The 10,896-nt window shown below is 45.4% G+C and overlaps 1 long non-coding RNA gene across 1 annotated transcript; it reads left to right on the forward strand.

Moving 5' to 3' along the window:
- Positions 1-4,484: 4,484 nt before the first annotated feature.
- On the forward strand, positions 4,485-9,213 carry LOC144152392 (uncharacterized). The gene is made up of 3 exons (XR_013319162.1): positions 4,485-4,604; positions 8,258-8,350; positions 9,016-9,213. It is a non-coding gene; the product is annotated as an uncharacterized LOC144152392 (long non-coding RNA).
- The last annotated feature ends 1,683 nt before the right edge of the window (positions 9,214-10,896 follow it).

The raw sequence follows: 10,896 nt of genomic DNA on the forward strand, positions 1-10,896 counted from the left end.
CCCATACGGCTAAGGGACATCCCCATAACTTCCACAACCACAGAGGTGTACCGTAGGGCGCTATTTTGTCTCCAATTTTGTTCAATCTTGTCACGTCAAAAATTGCCAAGCAATTTCAGCAAAACCTCGCAATCAAAGCACTATATGTGTGCGCGAGGTATTTCAGAACGCTGTTTATCGTCATAACTCCAGCTGGCTATAATATATATCTATACTTGTTGCTTCGTATTCACCGACCCCTTATAATTTATACTGCGCAGTTTGTTTAAAGAAGAAACGTTCAAGATGACGCAGGAAATGAAACGCCATGCAGTCCTCGTCGCCCTGGCCGCACACCACAACGACTTGGAAATTGCCACCTTTTTCAACGTAGCGAAGTCTTTCGTTTACAAAGTACGGACAGAGCTGATCTGATGTGGCGGTCGCGTCGCCTCTGTGGGGAAACGGGAAAAACACAGTCAGCGGTCAGACGTCGTCAGAACCCCTTATTTTCTTCCACGGCTGCACGTCATCGTGATGGAAGACCCAGGGAAGTCAATGCGATCCATTGCGACTGTCAGTCGACTGCCAGCCTCGCTGTGCACGAGGACTTAAGGTACCATTCCTATGTCATTGGAAGGGAGAAATTCACTTCCAATAAAACTGTGGATAATCGTCTGCTCCGGTCCAAGCACTTTCTAAACAAGCTTAAAAGACCTGAGGATCCTGGAATGCTGTGCTTTTTTTAGATAAAAAGAACTTTGACTAAGACCAATAACTTAACCGCCGTAACAAAAGGTGTCTGCGCAAGCGCTGATGAGATGCCTGCAGTGACGCGCACAAAATTTCCGACGTCTGTGATGGCGTTATTTTCGCCAGCAACAAGGGTGACGTCATGCCGCCACACTTTTTTGTAGGAGTACGCGTCAATGCTGCCGCGTACGTGGATTCGCTTTCCACCATCGTAAAGCCTAGGATAAAGAGTATTCCGAAAGAAAGACCATATGTCTTTCAGCAATATTCGGCTCCAGCCCAATTCGCCTGCGTCACTCAAGACTGACTGGCTGACAACTTCCACGACGACGTCACTCCCAACTTGTGGCCTCCTAGTTCTTCAGATTTAAATCCGCTCGACTACTATGTTTGGGGCGTCGTATAGAGAGAAGCCAAAAAAGATCCGCATAGTACAAAAGACTAGCTGAAGGCCGCCATTGCTTATTCAATGGCCAATATCTTTAAGGAGCACCTGATCCGTGTATGCAGCCATTTCCGAAACCTAATCGAATTGCTTATTGCTGCCGATGGCGGATTCATTGAATAATTATGGAAATAAACCATGAGAAAAGTATTTCTCAAACTTTCGGGAAAATATACCTGATTTTGCTTGAAGTGTTCCGTTGTGCCTGAAGCCAACGTTCTGTTCGCAAATACCCCGTGCACACTGTATATGCGGACGATATAACGATTCGGATTGTCCCTAGGAAGACAATTCTAACCCAACAGCAAGTCGAGGTATGTATATGTATACAAACTTCACTGGGCACTCTCGCCAACACCCTCCAACATGCTGGGATGCAGCCTTCACCAGACAAAAGCACTTATGTGCTGTTTGGCGGCACAACAAGAGAAGGACTACTACACTTTTCAATTTGCACATTCTCAACTAAAGCCGTCACCAGAGAGAGGGGTTAAACTTCATGGCATCCGTGTCCCTGAGGATGGAGGATGCAAGTTGCTTGAGCAAATGAAGAAAACACGGCACCAACAGTTTCCCATTAAAACGCATAAGTAACCAAGTGGAAGTGACTACAACGGAGACACTCAAACTTTTAACACAGGCTGACCTCACGAGCAAAGTGACATATGGGGCAGTATGCCTAGACTTCACTCTGACCCAGTTGCACTTCCACTTCAGTTGCACTTGCAGTTGCATTTGCACTTCCACTCAGACTTCCCCTTCACTCACAACCAGCTGGGGGTGTTACATCGCAAGAGGCTTCGAGTTATCACTGGCTTTCCCAAGCATGATAAATTTGAGGAGCTATACAAATACGCCCAACTCCCTCCTCTTGCGGTAATCGTTCGAACCCGTCAAGAAGGCAACGACTTCCGCCGAGCATCCACTCTCGCCGACCTGGGCTACTTGAGCTTCTGCAATTTATCAGTGCACCACAATATCATATTCCTTTGCCGTTTCCGCCATGGGGCGACTTCATCGTCGTTAACCCGAAACCACTCCCGGCCAATGTTTCTAAGCTTCGCCATACCAACAAACACAGACTCGCGGCTCAAATGACCGTGTTGGTTGCGCATAGCGCCATTTATTCCGATGCCACATAAGACTCCACCACGAATACCTTCAAATTAGCGGCCATTCACTGGACATTCCCCGCCACCGGTCAACCAGTATATCCAACAGCGCCTTCGTCTACCCACCTCCAATTTGAAGCAATATTACTCGCCCTCCGTCAACTTGAATTTTATGACTCGTCTTCCCACCGGCCTCAAGCAACTATTTTCACAGCGGCCACGGGGCACTCCGCGCACTGAGCCAGGTGCCTTATCATAATTCCATCTGCGCCTCCATCAAGACGTTTGCCAGGAGGCTACACCATACCAAAGCAATACAAAAACTGGTAGACGCACTGGCCAGGGCAGTGCGTTAACTATTTCAAAGAGGTGGCGCGCGGCCTAGCGGGCGATATTATTTACACCCGCTCCCATTCAGTTTTCCCTTATCACGACGCCAGCTTGGACCCCTTTGAAGCCCGAGCCACCTAAAAGAAATGTGCTAGAGCTCGACTCGGCAGCCACATCCCCAACAACGACTACCCTTTCCCTCCAATACTCCGACGTGGCCACCAGGCTCGTGGTAGGACGGCGCTTGCAGAGGACAACCTGTTCAAGTGGCGCTCTTACATTCCCAATAAATGTCTGGCAGCCATTCTCCTCACAGGAAATACCGCTAACAATTAACCCCCGCCGGCCATGGCACCACCCACGTGCGTAACGTGCTCTGCAGGAGGCACACCGAACATTGACCATCTAGTCTGAACCTGCATGGGACTGCACGCGTAGCGCATCTCTTGCAAAGCAGGCGTCGTCACCTGATTGCTGAACTGGCTTTAGCCACCCGCAGCCACAGCCAAGCAGGTGTTCGCCTTATTGTGGGACTTCGCTATTGCCACTACTTTCAAATTCACTGAATAAATTTGAGGCGCTAAACAACGGGGACCAAAGAAACACGTAGACACAGACAAGGCGCCTGTCTCCGTTGGTCCCCGTTGTTTAGCGCCTCAAATTTATTCAGTATGTTCAACCAACTAGCCCTGATCAAGCTTTTGTTTCAAATTCAATTTAAAATTCGGTACCTCTTTCAAATTAAACAAACTTCTATTTTTTCTTCATGGTTCCTGTAAGCCACACCCATCCAGTGCCACAGAAATAATGTGTTTTGGCCGTACGTTACATATGGAATCTTTTCAAAGCACTAGAAATTATGGATCCTCAATGGCGGCCTACATTTACGGGATTGTGCGACCCTTTGCCTCGACTCGTTGAAGAACTCCGGAAGGATTTTTTCTTTGTGTTCTTTTTGTGTGTGTGTGGTTGAGGGAGGAGGATGCTTGAGCTTGCATAAAGTAGAGAACCAATTGTTCAAGAAGTGGTCCCTTTAGATGAGCGTAAAGTGGCACAACATAAAGTGCTTCTAGATGCGGTTTATAGCAAACGCGTGTGAGGCTCACTCCTGGAGATCTCTTCGTGTCATATTCCGTCCGCAGAATACGCTTTCCGGCAAAACAAACTCCAATGCGAATGGCCCGTAGCTCTCAGTACAACGCAGGTCGCTCTCCGCGCCTGTCGTTAAATTTGTTGTAACAAAGTTACCCTAAAGCAAATGCACTACAGACAAAAGGGAAGAGCCGCACATAATTCTACAAAAAGACGTTGAACCTGTTGATACTGCCTGCAGGTTTTGCTGTACGACATATATTGCGCCGAATTGAGAGAAAACAACTCCATGGCAATGCACCATATGAAATAATGAGTACTTTTCTTTGCGGCTTTTTCGAATTTATTGGAAGGAATTTCAATATTTTCGCAATGTTGGCTCTGTAAGGGTTGAACAATAGACTTGCATAGCGTCGTTCGCAACGCACTTTGACGTACAGTTGGCAAAAAAGACTTTTACTTGCATTTTAATGAGACGTTCGTAGTACGGGGGGATTCATTAAGCTACACGGAGCGAGAACACTCCATCGTCTTTTGGGCAGAGCGCGTCCAAGCTATTTCGGGAAGAGCATGCAACCGGAAGCACAAGAAGCTAACATTGTGTCTTGAGTCATCAATTCAGGCAAATACAAGAACGGGAAAAACGTCAGGTACCTTCCAGGGGTGTGATATATAAACATAGCAGCTGGATTGGTCATGGCCAAAAGAAACATGCCGCCCTCTGCGTGTTTTTCTTTTTCTCTGCACACATCCAGACGAATTCGACAGGTGCTCTGGGCGATCCTGCTCCACGATCGAGTGCGGGCCCATCAATGACACCTGGTGCATCACCGGTCCGCCGCCCTTCGAGCACAGGTGCCAGTGTTGTGACTGGTGCATCCTGCGAAGCCTAGGTAAGTGCGCTCTGCCGCCAATCTTCGCATTTGTAAACATTGGAGGAACATGCGAGAATTCGCTGGCGGAATCCATAAACGTTTTGGTTCTCTGCTATTTTTGCAGCAGCGGCTAGCGGTGCTATCGCGTTATGACTACAGTTTTACCGGAACCACTATTTAGTCGGACATTATTGCAGACGCCAGCGTCCCTGCTTCCATGTAAGGTCAATCTGTGAAGTATATCAATAGGCGCACAGAGGGGTGGGCGCAGACATCGGGATTTATAGTCTACTCTCCTTCGGGTAGTTAACACCTTTTTTAAGACCGCAGAAAAATCTGCATCATTCCAACTGGGCAGGAGAATGAAAACATGTCAAGAGCATGACATTTCATTTATACAGATCGTCTGGCCGCCAAATAAGCTTTCTTCACTTCATTTTCTTCATTGATTGGAATCTGTGGATACCCAGAGCGGACATCAAAGCAAGGAAAAATACTCATCTCTTTATAAGCTGTCCAAAGCTCTATTGATAACGTCATTGGTGCATAGGCTAGTCGTGTGTAGGCGGTCTTCGGGAGGGTACATTTGTTCGCCCAAAAGAGCACCGTCTCTTTTGGGTAAACAACCCAACCCTCTTCAACTCAGCATTTGCTTTGGGTTCGTAGCGGGGGCGTTGGCTTTGGAGAATGCGATGATAGCGCAATCGGATAGACGCCGGTTTCATAACGCGAGGGACTGAGGTTCTATTCCGACCAGGGGAAGCGCTTTGTTGCAACGAGACGGCAGCCCAAGAGCCGGGAACAGTTTGCAGGTAAATAATGTTGCGTTTAAAAATCTTCCCACCATGTTTTCTATTAACTTGGTGTTCCGATGAGGACACATGGTAGGAACGACGGTGAACGATCTGCCTACCATGTGCTCCTAGCGTGTTGGTTGTTGCCATAGAGTTTCATACTAATATATACTAGGGGGAAATCTGTCTCGCAGGCCGCCGTGGGCGGCGCCATTTCCGCTAGCGACGTTCGCGCCTACTTGGCCTAGCTAGCCATATGGCTTCTTTTTTCCCTCGAAGCCAAATGTAACAAAAAAGGGTAACATTTTTTTCTTGTTCTTCGTTCTACATAAGCACTGACAAATTACTCTTCCTCGAGGTTCACTAATATAACAACAAAACAAATTTGATGAACCCTCTACAGCAAAATTGTCTTTTTTGCAGCCAGAGCCAACTTTTCAGCCGGTTCATGAGCCATGCCAAGGACAAGTGGAACGTGCCTGCCCGGTACATTACGGAACGCTCGGCGAAGTGCGGCTCCCCTTGACAGTGGCGCCAGATTTCCCTTTAGTATATGTTAGTATGAAACTCTATGGTTATTGCTGAGGCGGCTCCTAGTGTGGTGACGCGGCAGAAAAAAAATATGATCTGGTCTGCTCAAAAAAAAAAAAAAAAGAAATCGGCCACGTTCGCAATTAACATGCGATGGCTGAGGAAGCAGCGGAGCTGGTGGTCTTGACTAGCCTTGACTTGGCTTTTCTTACGTCTACCATTTTTCTGAAGAGAAAGGTGGGTAAAAAGCGAAGATTTCTCAATCCAAACTAAATTAAATCGAAGTACACATCCCACCCTTCTAAACACTAAAATCCGAACTGCCAATGTCTGAAGCCAAAGTCCTCTTCAACTCAGCCGAATTCCCAAGCCAACGCCCCCGCTACGAACCCGAAGCGAATGATGAATGCCTAGATCGCCATATGGTAAGCCAAGCCTCTGTAAAAACCTTCTTTTTTAAACTGCACACCAAAACACTTCCTGTGAAAACGTGGGTGGAAGAGCGAGCTCTTTTTGGTTCTTGCAGCAACTTCCGCGTCCTCTGTCGAAAACCTGAGGCTATACAACATGTGTTTATAGAGTGTTGGGATGCTATTTTCTTTTTGGACGCCCTGATGAGAACCCTAAAGAAGGAGTATCTGGTGGCACTCCGTGGAATCAGGTTCCTCAGAGTAAATAACGAAGACGGTGTACCGCATCATATGATTATGCTTTTAGTATTGTATAGCATCTGGCGTTCCCGAATAGCGGTGCGCCATGCGGATGTCAATCCGCAAACCGTGAGCGCATATTTCAGGGAAAAAGTGAATTATTTTGTGTGAATCGTACAAAGTGGAAGATCCTGGCGACAACTGCTAGTTCGAACGACTTGGTATTACGAGGCCCATAACAACACACATTCTACAGAAAAGTGTGATCGAAGCCTTAGAGTTTACACTGCGCCATATCATATTTCAAAGAAAGCTCCTTTATGAAATCGTTGGTCGCACTAAATACTTTATAGGTCACTCGAAATAATGAAGTGTTGGTTGATTTGTTTCCATGAGGGCTATGAGTGTCTGAAGAATATGGGTGCCTTGATTTCATGAATACCCGCATCTAGTTCTACAGCATTGGTGCTCTGTATCTCTTATTGCGCTAGCATCATACTGAATCGAATCTATGTGTGGGCGTGTCAGTGTACTGTAGGATCACTGGTCGGCTATATAGCGAAGTAACGGTGCGAGCCTTTATCTCTTTTTCTGCTGTTAATTTAGTTCGATACACAGTCAAATCTCAATATAACGAATCACGCGGGACCACGGGCCATCGTTCCTTATTTTGAAATATCGTTGTAATGAAAAACTCGCAGTAATAAGCTAGTGCTCAAACCTACGAATGAAAATGACGTCCGTGCGCACTAGACGCGTCTGCAGAGAAGCAAGCTCTTATTAAATAAAAATATTGCGCTCACTTCAAAGTTACTTCATTTGAAAAAAATCAGATAATTTCTCCTCGCGCGTGCACCACGCACGACCGATTAGGAATGCCTCTACATATTCTACCTTGCGCAACACCTCATCGGGTACGTCATTGCACAAAGCAATGAAAGTGCGGGATTTGTTCATGCGCAATAAAACATCAATTTTCGACACAATCTCATCTTCTGTGTTCGGTAAACTACAGTCGTACTGCTCAAGACTCAAGACTCAAGATCACTCAAGACTGCTCTCGCTTTTCTTTTCTTTGTCGCTAGCTGCATTCTTCTTTAAATATCGCACAAACTTCGCAGCGAAAACACCCACAACAAAGAAATACTTGCCGGCACACATGATTAGCGTAAAGAACGACCTGCCACCGTCACCCAACACATGGAGGAAAGAAAAAGTATTCTTTCCTCCATGACCCAACAAAACGAGGGAGAAGAGGCGGCAAACGCGGCTAGGCCTTCTAGGCTACTGCACATTAAACCGCTGCTTTGTGGTGGCACTAGCTGTTGGTACTCGAGACGGTGATGATGATAGCTACTGCACTCAAGGAATACACTGAGAAAGGGCGGTTTCTGCTTCACGCGAAAGTTGCGAAGCTGTTACTTTTAGTCGAATTTCTAATACTGATGTTCCTCGATTATAATGGGGAAAATAAATTAGGTGCGTTGCTTTGAAATATGCGCTATATTTGAAATTCGTAGTTCTGTAACATTTTTACGTTGAAAATTTAGGCAATCTTGCGGGGATTCTTCAAATATTCGTAAATTTAAGAAATTCGTTAATGTGGGCTTCGTAGTAACGAGCTTTGACTGCATTATAGAAAATCAAGCAACTCGGGCCACACAAATTTCTTCGATACATTCTTCTATTTTCTCAGCCTGCGGAAGGCGAGACCGGACCAGTACCAGTCCTGGTTTCAACGTTAACTGTGAGCGTCGTTGCGGTAACAAGTGAAAATACTTGAGTCCATGTAAGTGTTCCCATATTTTCACTGAAGCCGTCCGGTCATACTCCATTCATACACAACCTGTTATTGACATGTTGTTTAATGAGTTGAAATTGACGTCGATGCCCATTTACAAGCTATTCGAAAGTGTACGAAGGTGCCAAAAATAATAGTGTGGGTGAGAAAAATAATAAAGAGCTATAAATATTCGTGCAGGTGATTCATATATCTCAACCTTGGTTTTAGATACACCTGTAGGTGAGGCCCCATTTATGAAGCAACATAGCTTCATTTTTAAAATATCACAAACAGCCACGCTAAAACCGTTGCAGACAAACACCTGGGGCGGTATTCTCGAGTTTTGTCCCTTTTGCATCCCTTTCAAAAGTGTCGCTTTTGGCGAGCCCTGATTGGCTAAAAGCAAACAACCGGAAGTGACGTAACACAAGCGCGGCAAACCTACTGCCAACGCCCACTGCTTAACCGGAAGTACGTCACGATGAAAGGGACGCAAAAGGGGCGTTTTCAAAAGGGACAGTTACAAGAATACCGATCCTGCTCTGCAAGAGATAAGAAGCCAGCCGACCGATAGAGAGTGCATGTGTCTAGGTTTTTGGTACCGATTTTTGATTGCAAGCGCTTGGTGACTGAAAACAATAATCGCGTCCTCGTTTTTTTTTTTTTTGCAGGTCGTCTTCTTCCTAGGTAAAATCAGCACTCTGAAGATTCATACATCATTGATAAGGAAATCATCAGTGGCGCAGCTTCTCTACCTTTATTTTATCTTTAAAACTTGTTATAAAATGGACTCTAACCTTCAGCAGCTTTCTATTTCCGATTTTGGCTGAGAAGAAATTGACTTGCAATATGCAGAACGAAAATAGCACACAGCACCAACACGTCAGTTTAGTCTTCAATCATTTCGGAAGAAAATATAACTTTTACGTGTGTTTATATGGGGTGGAATAAATATTGATTTGAACGACCGCAGATTTCGCCTGCTCATCTGAACGTAAGGCATACCGGGAAAAAATTGGGTCGTTTCACAGATGGAATCACTTTGTCCAAGCAGCTGTCAACAGCAATCGCGGCAATTTTCTTTTCACAAATGTCTGATACTCAGGAAGCATAGCGTAATTTCCTCAAAGGGAACCACATTTTTCAAAGGGTTGTGCACATTCAATTTCGAGGGTTCTAGCTTTGTAAAAATAAAAAGAAAGGGACTTGTGAGTAGCATCGCAGATAGCGACATCAAAAACAATACTGGGAAAGATACCTCGCGGTAAGATACATGATCTCCTTTACATTTCCGTAACACCAGTTCGCACAATAATTCTTCATTGTGCGCTGTTCTTCACCAGTGAAAAGGTGTCTTGCAACACACTCATTTTGCAATAGAAAATTCCGAATAGATCCCCTTGTTGATATTGTTAGGAATGACGTTTTAAGCTATCATACATGTGCCATAAAATTTGAGTTTTATTCAAGGCACGTTAGCACGGCCATAATGGCTACTCGTGCCTTCTTTGAATTGCTTCGACGGCAGCTTCGTGTGAACACCGTATTCTATAACTCATAAATTAAACCTTAAGAGGAACCGACGCGAAGTAGCTCGTGGTTTCAGGTTGTAGTTAACCTGAACAGGTAACAATAACAAACGCTACAAAAATCACGAAAATACATCAAGACTGCTTTGCGGCTAATAGGCATACAGTTATTTCATTACAAGCTCTCTCAAGACGGGTGTATGTGGCATCAAGCCCCTCCGCCCCTCTCGTACCTTGAAACTCGGCCATTAAGTTCAGCCTTTCAGCGAGACATAATATCGAATCACAGTCTCTCAAAGGAAAGAACCGCACTGGTTTCGTCATCTTTAGACACAAGAAATGAAATTTCAGGATTTTAACACATGGTTCATGCTCTTACAACGCTAGGAAATTAATGTTCGATTAATTGTAGATGGTGTAATTCACGTTAATCTCGAACGGAAACCACAAACTATGTGATGGATAAATCGGAAGTGCAAACAAAGCCGGCATCGTCCCATTCCTTGCGAAGCCGGTCCTGTGCGGAGCTAAAAGTCGAAGCTAGGCATCAGTTACTGTATCGAGCAATCTTTCGGACACAGGGCAAAGCCAGCTGCTAATAACAGAAAACAGCGAAAATGCAAGATGAAAACAAATTCCCGCCTTTCGAGGTTGTCCGCTTTGGCAGAAGGCATTACAATTCCCGGTAATCATGAGTAAGGAGATGGTAAAACAGCTTTTGTAACCTTGCCGAACGATCGAAAGCATTGTACCACATCACTTTCCGCACGACCGAAAGCATTGTGCCACATCAGTTTACGTTGTCATGACTTTACGTTGTCATGGCATCTCATGCGCTCATCCCTCTTCAGTTTAAGTGAATGTAAGCACTGTTAAAGGAACGGAAAAAGGAAGTGAACGCGGCGAGTAGATTTTACGATTTGGCACGCACGGGTACTGTGGCCGCATTTCATGTCTTAGAGAGTGGCAACTTGTAAGAACATCAATTCAGCCACTCGACATTTGAGGCGAAGACGTTAGACC

This window comes from Haemaphysalis longicornis, unplaced genomic scaffold (assembly GCF_048455015.1).
Source record: "Haemaphysalis longicornis isolate Haplotype H1 unplaced genomic scaffold, Haemaphysalis longicornis Haplotype H1 scaffold_9, whole genome shotgun sequence".
NCBI lineage: Eukaryota > Metazoa > Arthropoda > Arachnida > Ixodida > Ixodidae > Haemaphysalis > Haemaphysalis longicornis.